The 13,142-nt window shown below is 41.3% G+C and overlaps 1 long non-coding RNA gene across 1 annotated transcript; it reads left to right on the top strand.

The window, feature by feature from the left end:
- The first annotated feature begins 4,078 nt into the window (after positions 1–4,078).
- On the top strand, positions 4,079–9,282 carry LOC134562376 (uncharacterized). The gene is made up of 3 exons (XR_010083153.1): positions 4,079–4,153; positions 7,289–7,473; positions 8,379–9,282. It is a non-coding gene; the product is annotated as an uncharacterized LOC134562376 (long non-coding RNA).
- Positions 9,283–13,142: the final 3,860 nt, after the last annotated feature.

Below are 13,142 nucleotides of genomic sequence, written 5' to 3'. Positions count from 1 at the left end.
TGGACACAAGTCCTTCACAGTTCATTTGGGCTCTGGAACCAGGTTCTGTTGCTTACAGCTGTCCAGCAGCTCTTGTACAGGAAAAATAGAGCCATGAGCATCAGAACCTGCCTCAGGCCTAGGGCCAGGATCTGCGCCAGGAAACCTCGCCACTGGTGATCAGGGAATGACTCCAGAAGCCCTTGGCACCAGCATTCAGGTTACCCCCAGGGTCAGGAATAATCAGTTACTTGGTTGCCTGAATTTCTTTTCTTGTTTAGGGTAGAAAGGACCATCCAAGATGCTTCTTACTGTCCAGGTTTCTCTAGCATCTGCTAGATGTCTTCTTCAGTCCTCAGCATCTGGGGCCTTAACCAGCTATTAAGATGTCACCTTTTTTGGTCCAGGGCAAATTGCTTTCTTGGATGGCATCTCCTCTCCAGCCTGATAAAACAAATAGCTCCTTTCCTCAGAGCACACTCTAGACCAAGAAACTTGCCCCTGGGAAGCTGAGCCCAGACTTTTATCTCTTCCTCCTCAAGCTACTTAGGTCTTGCAGGTATGTAGGGATCCTTCTCATATGTTAACCCCTTTTCCCTCTGTTTCCTATGGCATTTAGTTTTGTTACTCTTCATTAGTCCCTGACAACATGTCATGGGGAGCAGGAAGTGAGGGGCAGTAAATAGTTCTTGAACACTGGACTCCAAACAGCCATTTCCTCCCTGGATTTGTATCTTGTGGTTGATTGTGGGGCACAGCTGATGTTGAGTCTGAAAGGTGATGCACTTTTAAGGAGTTCTTGACAAGGGTTTATCTACTGTTTAAAAACTCATGTGTATACTGCAGCTTTTCCTGTGGAGGGAGAAAATAAGGGAGAAGAAGGTGTTTTGTCAGATGGTCTGTCTCCCCCTCTGTCTGTGTAAGGGAAGGGAGAGTGCCCCTTAGAAATCATATGGAAATTGCGGTAGCTTTGGAGATTTTTCTGAACAGGCTGGAATACGAATGTCTGGAGGAGATGGAAATTTTGGTCTTGCAGAAGATTAGTTTTTCTCCAGTCACGTGGCTCTCCCCAAAGTTCTCTGTGGAGACGTCCCACCAGCGCAGCCACTGCCCAGCAGCCACCGAGGGGACAAGCAAGGCCGGCCACAGCTCTGAGGCTGGGACTGTGTGTTTTGCAAGGACAAGCTCCTCCAGCAGCATTAGTGCTTCAATTTGCATGGCAGCAGTTGTAACTAACACAAACACAGACGTCTAGCTAATGCAAACATAGACGTACAAGAGTAACAGGAAAAGCACGTCCTTTTAAAGAGTGTCCTCACCTGAAAGGGAGAGAAGGGTGTGATAGATGCAGTGATTGGCTGGACATTTATAACAAGGGTATTACCTGCAGCTTTACAAGCTGCACAAATACTCCTTCCTCCTTTTATTTTTTCATTTCCTTTTCTGAGCAAGCAGCAGTAAAACCATCAGATGGGTAAAATCACTGACCTAGGAGTTGGGCTTCTCAGAAGGAAGCATCTTTGAACAGCAGCAAGACAGGATACAGATGAGATGTGCACAGAACCTACCGAGGAAGAGTACAAACCACTAACAGGTGCCAAAACTGGCAGGCCAGGGCAATCAAATGAGATGTCATTAAAAACTTGTGTGACAACATCCAGTGTAAAGACAATAGCTGTAAGAGGCAGAATCTGTTCCACTCTTTTACAGGGGGAGAAAACAAACTGCAGGCTGAAGTGAGGAGGCCAGAAAACTTAGCGATATTTGCTTCAGTCATCACTGAACATAATAATCATGCAGGGGACAAAGTACACGGCTGATACCGAAGAGAGTGAATAGAGGTGGAGTTAAATAAGGGTGCTAATCCCTCTTGCTAAATGACTCTCTTACTGTCCCCTTGCAGAGTGCAGTGACTGCCTCCACAAGTGTTACTTTTCCACTGCAGTTCAAGTTAAACTAGTTTGATTAAGTCACTCCTCACGGGGGTCATATTGCTATGGAAAAAGTTTGCATCTGGCATGTTTAACAGGGAGGAGGAGGCACTTGAAATAGTTTTGTGTGCAGCTTCACATTGATAAGCATACAGTGTCAGGGCAGGTTTTCCTTATCACTCATTGAGAAAAAAATGTCAGATTGGAACAAAATCATAGGAAAGGGGGAATGATCTGACATGCAGGAAAACGTGGTACATGGGCTACATAGTTTGGGAATTGGGAAGATTGTGTGGAGATATCAATCATGGACTTCAATGATTTTAGAGAACTCTCTGAAGAGGAGTGGAATAAGATTTTCTTTCTGCCTACAGGGGCTTAACCTGTAGGAAAGGAGAATGAGGTTGTCCATTAAGAAACATTTCACCTCTTAGGTGACTGTTAGGTGCTGGGCTGAATTGCTGAAGATGTGAAGTCCATTCAACACCGACATCGCTTAAGCCAGTGGTCAAATAACACAAAGGACAAGTCCAGGCACTATGGATCACTTTGGACATTCCTTCTGTTTCTCAAGGCTCTGACAAATAACATGAATGAGATTAATGCAGATTAAAGTGCATCTCTACCTCACCTTCCTTGGCCCAAGAGGGGAGTGAAAGAACTGATCAGATGCATTTACAGCAGTGTGAGCAACAAAGATAGCAAGATTAGAAGGACTGGCTGAGATTTGTAAAAGCTGACCTTCTATTCTGCTTTCTGCCCTTTCCTGCTTTCAGTTAAGACTGCTCCTGATTTCTATTAGAAGCACTCTTGTGATCACCCTTAAGCAAATTTGTTTCTTCTTCTTTCCACAGAGAACCAACTTTCTATTCTTCACTGTGTCCTCAAAATAACAGTATTTCTTTCTAAACTGCTTTTACTACTCAGCAGATTTCTATCTCCACTGCCTCTGGTTCTGTTTTATTTCTGTCAGGCTGTTTATGTTAAAGATTTGCTTGTTCATTCCTAATATTTGTACAATCAATACTGTACCATCCTTTAAAGTTTTAAAGAACAAATTAAACAAGCATCCATCACAAGAGGTTAATATACAGCAGATTATTTTGAGAAAAGATTATGGAATAGATTTCATGAGGTTGCTTTTTGTTGTTTTCCACCTTTTTCAGAATCTTTGCTAGTAAAATCATATTTTGTAATGTAAAGTTCTAACGGCTTTGCAGGAGAGTTTTTGTTAGCTGCACAGGAGGGATGAGGCTCCTCCTAAAGGCGATCTTGCTGCTCTGCACGGCTATGTAGAGGAAGATGGGAACTTTTTTTTGTACCAATTAAAATCCTCTGAAATTTGCTGGAAATGGTTCTGTGGCCGGCAAAGATTGCGATGTTGAAAGCTGTGTTTGAACTAAAAACTAACCTTTCACTGAAGTGAAGTATCTGGACCAGAAAAAACGTTCTTTATTTGGAGATTTCATTGGTGGGTATTTTGTTTTATTTTATTCTTTTTTGGTTTTAATGATTTTAACAATAGGCTCAAAAGAGTGTTGATGGGTGGGCACATGCTGCATGCTTGGGAAAAATTACACTGCCAAGAGTGTCTAAGTGGTGTGAAATACTTTGACACACAAATTTAAATTTAGATGCCTTATAGCTAGATGGCATATTAAAATCCCAAGGTCAGGCTTTGCCCTCCTTTACCCCCTTTGCAATACTGCATGTGTGAATGAACTGCACGTATTTGGGGGCAGCATTTAGCTGAAAACTGACTTATGGAGAGCATCAGTGTGAGAGCAGTAATGGAAAACAGAAATATTGCCCAGGAGATTTTTGAAGATAATGAACTGGAAACTTAATATGTATTTATTCTGATCATGTAAAGGATAATCTCAAATATTTTATTTTATATTTCAAAAGTTGGAACTCCAAAGACGTATAAGTTCTAAATGAAACAAAATCACTCTTTTGTTAATTAATTTCTAATATCTTTACTATTTGTTACTGTTTAGTGACACTCCCCGCAGGAAGAAAAAAAATATTCAAGAAGAAATATGATTTTTTATTTTACAAGCATTGAAATTTTCATTTATGAGGCTTTTCATCCCAAAGTGAGAGGCTATCAGTTGTGGAATTGTCCCATAGCTGCATAGCCATGTTATGGTTTTTATAGCAGGGCTTGAAGAGCTTCAGACTCCAGGCAACACTCCAGAGCTTCTGGGCCTCAGATTGAACTGTGAGCTCATGCTTCCTTGGTAAGCTGCACTAATTAATCAAAAACCTAGATTTAAAAAATATTCTTGGACAAGGAGCATCTTTGTGTCTTACATGGCTTTCTTTCAAAGTTCAAAAATAGCAATTGTTGTACTTTGGTTTTGTCCAAAACAAAGACTAAGGCAATAATAGGTTAATGGGTGACTTTCCTTAAGAGTCCCGCTGCATTTGAATCCATTTGTTTCTGCCTGTTATGGGTTCACCTGTGAGCTTGAACAGTCATTTTTGAGGCATGCAAGAACAGGAACTAGATTCATAGATGCAGCACAGTAATCTATGTGCATGTGAAATTTCCAAAGCAGCTCCACTAGGAAATTTTTAAGGATCACAGATTGAAACAGACTGAGAAGAATATTGCTATGATTTAATTTAGATTCTGCTCAGGTACTTTGCTCTCTAGGCAAAAATGCACTTGGTAAGCTGCAAGCCCAAAGTCAAGTGCCTCAGACCTAATTTGGAGTTTAAGCCTGACTTAGGAGCTAAATGCTTTCTGACAAGAGCTGGCCTGCCTCTGTACCCATCCCTGTAAAATATCCAGTCAGCCTCTGACTCTAGCAGGTCTTTGCACTGCCTTTAGGTGGGCCAGGCTGCAGGAGGAGAATGAGTTTGTGCTGTGAGGCCAATAGGTCCCAGATCAGAATAGTCTCACTCTTCAGCCCTTATTTCTACCACTGCAGCTTCCTGCCCCTGGCCCCTCAGCTCCAAAGTCCTTGTCACCTCTCACCCTCAGGTCTGGTGGTGCCTGCCCCACTGGCCCCAGCCCACACAGACGTGTCTGTGTTGGGTTTGATTCTGGCCATGGGATGATCTGTCCAACAGACCCAGTTAGTGTGGGTAACAACACTTTGGAGCATGAAGTTACTACACCCTTTCACTTACGGTGAAGCAAGAGCATTGATAGTAAATCTGGATGATTCCTGAGAAATTAGGGTGCTCATCACCTTGGAACACGTTGAGGAGGTAACAGGGCTGCCAGCCTTATCCTGTCACAGCTGAACCATTCCTCCTAACAGATACAACAGGAGTCCTACAGCAGCTCTTCAAGACTGAAGAACTCCACTTATTTTTATAGCTTTCCTGACACACATATGTACATGACAGCTGCCATGGTGGTTTGCTGTAATGATGCAGGGAAATCTCCCACGTGGTCAGTGGGGATAGGTCTTGCAGAAGGTGAGAAACGCAAAGGGATCATTCTTTCAATAATTAATTCTCTATTCCGCTGATGGGTTTTCTGTTTAGGCCCAGCTGAGTGGGTTAGCAAAACAAAGACAGATGGCAGGAGATTATTTCAAACACGTCTTTGTTAGTGGGTAATCAGCACAGATTCCATCACCTTCCCAGCCCCCTTCACTCAGAGCTCAGTCAAAGCCCATTAAGTAAATGGAAAGGCTCCTATTGATTTTGTTGGGCACTCAGCCAAGGCCTCTGTCTCAACACTTTCCTCAGCTAAACTTTGGCCTAATCATCATTTTTGAATGTTTTGGGGTTGGGGTTTTTTTTGTTTGTTTATAAAGAAAGAAGAAAATAATGCTGATGTAGTCACTCTTGGGAACTACTGGGGGAGAGATCAGGCTGTGTTTTATATGCACAATATGCTGCCATAAGCATATCCAAGGTAAAAGTTCAGCCTGTTTCAGCTCTGAGCTTTATGCCAGTTAAGTTCAATTTTTAGGGAAAATGAAGAGGTGAGGGATACAGATGAAATATGGGCTGTCTGTCTTCTGAGCTGCATCCCCTGGAAGAGGACTTTGGAGCAAACCGTGTTTGGGCTGACTACAGACCTGGGAGCTTGGATCTGCTCTGAATGGATTCTAAAGGCTCTAGGCTGCAGAGTCTTGTGAAGACGTTGTTCCTTTCTGCTAAGATCTGCCAGACGTTGCTTACTTGCTTCTCCTTTGAGAAACACTTTACCAGGCCAATCTGACATATTGTTCTAAAACTCAGCCTTGTAGAGATTGTTTGTATTTCACGTTATTTCCACAAATACAACCGGAACACTTTACCCTGTTGCCACATATTAACTATGTTCGTATCTAATTGGCTTTTCTGCACGGCACATGCCTTTGTGTGATGCTGGCTTTTCCTATCAGTGCCCAATATGCATTTTGCTTCTTACAGTGGGTATGTGTAGACTCACAATCCCTTATAATGAATCCTCTCTGTCTCAGATGCTGTGTTTAGTCTGTCCCTCCTGACACACGTTCTCTTAAAAGAGCAGAGGCATTGTGTGCAGCGACCGTGTGTTGCATGACAAGCCTTAACCAAAGAGATGCATCATCAGAAATCCATTCCTCTCTCAGAGCTTGAGGAGAGATGGAGGGCAAGGCTTTAGAGTGCTCCTCTTGTTATTCCGTATCGCAGCACATCAGCACTGCCAGAGGTGCAGGGTCGGCCTGTCTCTCTCTGGCCGGCTGACTGGGATGGATGGGGGAACTCCAGTGTGGCAGTGTGCGTCCAGGAGGCATCACACATGGGGGGATCCGGGTGCCTGGGAACAGCAGCCTGTCCCAACCTAGAGCTGCCCTCTGTTGGCAAGCCAGGCTGCCTGAGTCAGTCTCCAGAAAAGGATTTGTTGTGTATGGGAAGGACTCGATTTAGGGCAAGTTACAGCTCCACAGTCCCTGAGCTGCAAGGTGGTGAGGAATAGCAAGAGAGCCTGATGCAACACCAGAGACATTTCAGGATGACTGGAACAGAAAGGGATCAAATGCTGCTGGATCAATAATTGCATCAGGTTTTGGCAGACTGCTTCCCTACAGCTCCAAGAGGGAAATAAAAAGAGATTGAACTGTCTTGTGTATGCACTTCACTCATTTCTTCATACAGATCCAAGCAGAAATAAACATCTCTCAAATCTGTGCGGATATACAAATGCTTAAAAATTCAGCAGGGCTTCTGCATAGTTATGATTGTTTTTACAGACCTGCTTTTTAACTTCTCTCCCTTAAAGCCCTTTGATACAGATAAAGAAAAAAAAATTGTCAAGAACTCTCAGACACAGAAATACTTTAAACTGTGACAATACTTGGCTGTCAGCAGATGGCTCTGTGTTGAGCTCTTGTTGATGCAAGCACAGAACACAGTTTAAAACAAAATGTTTTATTTTTTTCAAGCCAACAGGAAGATAATAAAGGCCTATAATTTGTCAGTAGGAACGATACTGGTCAAAGGAAAGATAACAAATGAGAAACTCCTGCTTGAAGGAAACTGTGGCAATGATAACAGTCTGCTGCTAGAGGACATTTCTGGTCTTTTCAACAAAAGCCATGTCAGTTTTGCTACATATGCAGGTTTTCAGGTATGGCATCAAGCATTTTGTTTCTATTTAAACGTTTGGATTTTTGTTTTCTTTTTAAAGTTCCTGTTTTCAAGGTATGATGTCACTGAATGGAAGCACTGAAATGTAGGATCTTATCTGTCTTATTGCAGTAAGTGGGAATCTTTCCATTTCATTCGGTGGGGGTAGGACTGGCTCCTCATTGCCTCATAGCATCAGGCTGAGAATTGTCACTGTGGCAGGGCTGCAGATCTGCTACAGCAGTAGCTTCATGAATATATAAAAAGATATCATCTTTATTTTAAATTACAGTTTAATTAGATAAGAATATAACATGCTTTAAACAAGAGGAATGTGCTTTCCCAGTATTCAGTTCCCTTCTTGTTTTAATGGTGGGGAGCAGTTGTCTGTCATAAGCAGGTAAGAGGATCTTGTGTGAAAGTATATTTAGGAGCCTTTGCAAGAATGGTGAATTTGAGTAAGGTTTTGAGAAAGAAAACTGCCTTGCACTGGACGAGTGGGCTGTGGAGAGATTTCAGTATGTAAGGAAAGGGAAAAAAAGGAACAGTATGTTAGCCACAGTTAAATAGTACTGGCCATTTCCATAGCTTAGGATATAGATTAAATGTACTTACATTTAATAATGTTGAAGATGTTTCAATGTTTTCATGAGATTCAGAAAGAAATTACATCCTTTTTCAAAGTTCAGTCCTGACCTTTACGTCTTACCCATCCTGTTCTGTGACGTTCTGCTTGGCAATGAATTAATTCTCTGCAGGGTTTTGCAGGTGGGTTGGGGCAATCCCAAGCACAGATCACACCACAGAAGGCCATTGGATCAGTCACGCATGATTTTCCTTTCACAAATCCATGCTGACTATTCCCAGCCACCTCCTTGTCCTTACTGTGTTTTGAAATGGTTTCAGGTGAGGGCTGAGGCGGCTGGACTGAGGTGAAGTGGCCTGGCCTGTTGTTCCCAGGGCCCTTCTTCTTCTCCTTGAAGACAGGAGTGACATCTGCCTTTCCCCAGTGCTTAAGAACATCCCCACATCACAACATGTCAAAGACAATAAAAAGTGGCCCCAGACTGCCATCAGCCAGTTCCCACTGCACTTGTAGGTGCACTCCATCAGGTTCCATGGACCTCTGTGTGTCTGCTTCGAGAGGGAGAGCTTCAGCTTCAAAGCAGCTCCCACAGGGAGATTTTCCAGACCTTTCTTCAAAATGGATCAAATCACTTTGCCTTGGAAGTGGCCAGCTAAACTCCTGGGAGTGTACTCAAAGTCCTGGCAGTGAATTTGTGAGGCTGGCTGTTGGGATAAGATGCCTGATTCACAGGAATAAAGGGGAAGTGGAATTCAAGGGAGGCATAACCATAATGAAACTCTTGTTTATTGTGCTTGTGTCAGTGGGGAGAAGGGAGGAGCTGTGCACAATTTGCAGGTTTTAATGAAATTCTACTCTTCTAAGGCTAGCATGAGTCATTTTTTGTTTGTGTCATCTGAGCATCCTTTTTGGGTGTGAAGTTTGACCACACTGCCTCCTGAGTGGATTTACTCCTCAGTCTCTTCAGGAACTGACAGACTCAGAGCAGAAATAGCTTAATTTGAGCTCATGTGCTCACAGAGCTTGTTTAGACTGAGAGGTGTGTCCACCGTGGAAATTATTTACACATAAAACCACACAGATTTTCATTTTTTTCTTTTGCTATTACTACAGTAATATTGCTAATGTTCATTTCTTCCTAAAAATGAAAGCTTCATTTGAGGATGTTTCTCACATACACACTGATCTAATGATTTCTGGGATCATTGATTCGTAGCATTCATTAAAAAATAACAAGAAACTCCTTAACTTGTATAAGGTACCAGATGAAATGCTAGTTTCCAAAGGACAAAGCATAACGTTGCAAAAGATAAACAAGAATGCAACATGGATATTTTTGCATTTTTAAATTATGCTTTCATGATGAAATGTCTGTATGGTGGAGATGAGCTTAAACTGATATCAGTGGGTGAAGAGCATTCTTTGAAATTGCACATGCTTATATGATGAGTTAATAAGGTCTTTGATTTCTTGATTTCGAGCAGATTATTAGTAGTAAAATCCATCTTTCCCTTGCCTGTATAAATCTTTTAAAAGTAATTATTCTTATCTTCCAATATAATAATTACAGAAGGATGTCTTAGATAAGAAAATTTTATATGAATTATTAGAAGGTCTGCATGAATTATAATGACTTTTATGTTTTGTTATCAGTTTCCAGATGTACTTAGGTTCAGATTTACTACAGACTTAGCAAATCAGTGGGGGATATACTGGTGTAATTAAGTAGCCTTAATCTCTTTTGAAGTCAAGTTGCATCTTGTAAGACTAATTCTTCCTCCCACTGCTCTTTTATGTATAGATTAAAATAGTGCAGGGATGGAGTCCACCTGAAAAAAACCTTCAGTGAACTATAAGTGCTTTTCTCCTAAACTTTGTAAATAGTGTATTAAAAACTGGTGAGCCCTTGTATATTTATTTCTCTGTTTGAAAAGTGAATGTAAAACACTAATATTCTGTTAACTTCGTGTGTCTTGTCCATTTTACAAACAGTAAACACCAGGTGCAAGGCAGGGACAAACCAACATTATATTTCTAAATTTCCACACGTGTGTATAACAATGACTGTATTTTACATTAAAAGAGTTCTTAAAATATTTCTTGTGTCAAATGTTAAGTGTGGCCCTGAGGCATGCTGACCACCTGAAGCAAGACTTTAGAGTCACTTGGTGTCTCCAGAAATCCCGGCTGTGTGTCACCTGATGGATGTACGTGTTTGTATCACAGACTTGGTGGTTATTTCACCACAAAGACAATTGATAATTCTGCTGAGTTACACTCATGCTGTGCCCTGAGCTTCACAACATCTCTGGAATTGTGGCCTCTTGTGCCAACAGAAATTTTGGGCCCCATTTTCTTCAAACTGGGCTCACTGGCATCATCTGGTTGTCCTGCTGAACAGGACCCACATTAAGCAGCTCCTGGCAAGAGAATACATGTGTTTCTCAGGAGAACAAAGAGGTGCCTATTGCAATGCACAAACACAAGTGATGGAATTCTGATTTGAGTTCCGTGTTGTCTGGCAGCCTGGCCAATAATGCCTGAATTCATTTCATAATAGAATAAACCAGTATCTCCACCATGAATATATCCAATTCAGGGTTCTGTAAGTGACCACCAATGTCACAGTATTTCCAAGTCTTGCCACATCACTCATACAGCAACAGTGCACTTGCATATACAGTTTTGCTTTCTCAAATAGCTTTAAATTCAAATACCACCATCGTGTATTTTTGGCTAGAAGAAAAGCACTGCTAAAGGACACAGACCTTTCACACTTTAAGAGGTTTCCAGCTTAATGTGATAAAGTTTATCCCTTCCCTACTGACCTCTTTAATACCTAACATAATCTTTCTGTGCAAAGAATATGTCTGCAAACTTCTTTACCTTAGAAAACACCTCTGAATAAATGTTTTTCTTTCCACAGATGAACACTTTGAATTTGATTGTAACAGGTGACTGGAGACACAAACACTCAGAAATTTTAAGATTATTTTTGTATTAAAAATTTGTATAGAAAAACTAATTCCAGACTCAATTTTATCTATCATATCTATATCTACAGCATCAATATCTATATCTATGTATCTAGAAACAAAATATTATTTTTCCAGCATTAAATTAATATTGAAATATAAGACTGTATGAAGTATATGAATAGAATTTTTTTCCAAATTGTATTGTCACATACCCATTAGTACTGTGGGTATGTGACTTACTTTTGATGGTAAGTGCTTGGAGGAGGAAAACACTCCTGTTTGGAGCTGATTAATGTCCCATGTTGCAAACCAGGCATTGCTGAATGGAAGAAGGCTTTCCCTCCCCATGACCCAGACAGAAAATTATGCCTGCATGAGAAAATGTTGGCTATTTTATTTCTCCTGGAAACAGGTACAACTCCACCAATTCAATCAATTCATCCTGGTAAGTGTTGGCAGGAAGACTCAGACCTCAGTTTTGAATCCGTTTGTTTCAGTGAATTGGAAAACAATCGTTTTAATGGCTATATTATAAAAACCCTGAGCATCCACTAAAAAATACTAGCTTTTAGTAAAACTAAAAGCCAGTGGCTAACTGAAGAAGCATAGTGCAGTAGGGAGCATGAAGTAGCAGTGTGCATAAAAAGGTGCAGAGGATGCCAAACGTACGAATGCTGTTTATAAGGGTATGCACTGAGGTATTCAGTATGATATAATGGATTTCAGTAATTGCATAAAAGTGACTGCAATTAAAGAGCCTTCTGATCATTGACCAATTCCCACACCACCTGTATGAGGTGGGTCTCTCTGGCTGCCTTGTTACCAGGCTGTACCTTTGTTGATATGCACAGACTTCACGGCTGTACAGAAGGGAAATTGCATGTGATTTTTTTTGTCATTGAAATAGTAACATTCAGTATGCTGAGATACAGAATTCAGCTTCTTCATATTGTGAAACATGCACCTTCCTGTTCTGTGACGAGAAAGGAAACACTTCTGTCCATATAACTCCAAAGTTCACTGTACAAATATAATGGGATAAAAAGGACAGAAGTACAAACCCACCATTGTAACACATTTTAAAATTGAAACTTTTTAAAGAAAATCCCACGGAAATCCAGAGTTCATGTCAACAGTCAGTCCTCTTTGGAATAGAATTAGTTCTTTTGCTATGTGAACACAGCATGCATATTAAATGCAGCATCCTATAGTGCTATTGTCATGCCTGGTGGATGGATTAAAAGAAAATGGAAATTCCTTCCCTCTGCTGCTGGTGAATGATTTCTTGCACGCCTTAGTGGTTGGGGAGATGTTTTATGAAAGACTTAACTTTGATGTGCTGTAAAATGGAAACTGCTGGAGGAACAATAATTTTGACTTCTCTATGTTTTCAGTCTTGGCAATACAGTCCTGAAGCAGAGCACATTTTTGTACACAGCTTCCCTACTAGCATAAAGGAAAAAAATAATTTAAACAGCCTTGGCACCTCTAGGAAGGTACCAGGAAAAAGGTGTGGTCTGCGTTAATTTGATAGAGTGGCTTAAGTCTCATTTCATTATTCAGAGATCCCCCTTGCACATCTCCTGTGTAGACACTGAACAGATCCAACCCTGCTGAGGGAACAGGCTAACTCTAATTCTGACACCAGAATGGTGACTGGTAAGTGATATTTTTATTCATTTAATTGAAGCTGTGGGCAACAGGAACCAAATTATAGATGAAGCATAGACAATGCTGCCTGTGGGCCCCTAGGTAAGTGCTCCAATACATGTGTAGTTTCTTCAGTACTGGGAGATTTACTAGTATAATCAAGGGGAAAGTATCAGTCCTTCAGCACACCTGAAACATGCCAGGACTTGTCCTGCAAAATCTGACAAGCTTAACAAGACAAACACTGCAGAGGAATCAGCCACCAACCTTTTCCCTGGAGTTTACAGCTATTTCCACTCTTCATTCCACCAGAAAAAACCCTTTGAGACCAGGCCAGCAGACTGGAGGTTGTTCCCCGCCAGCTGGTGAGGAATGCAGATGTGAACTGGAACAGCTCTGGGCAGCTGAGCACCATTTGCTCACAGAGGAAGCACTCGCCTCTCAGAGCACAGGCAT

Source organism: Prinia subflava, chromosome 1, assembly GCF_021018805.1.
Source record: "Prinia subflava isolate CZ2003 ecotype Zambia chromosome 1, Cam_Psub_1.2, whole genome shotgun sequence".
In the NCBI taxonomy this organism is placed as follows: Eukaryota; Metazoa; Chordata; class Aves; order Passeriformes; family Cisticolidae; genus Prinia; species Prinia subflava.
The sequence above is the reverse complement of the archived record's forward strand: the minus strand, read 5'-3'. Positions and strand labels throughout refer to the sequence as shown.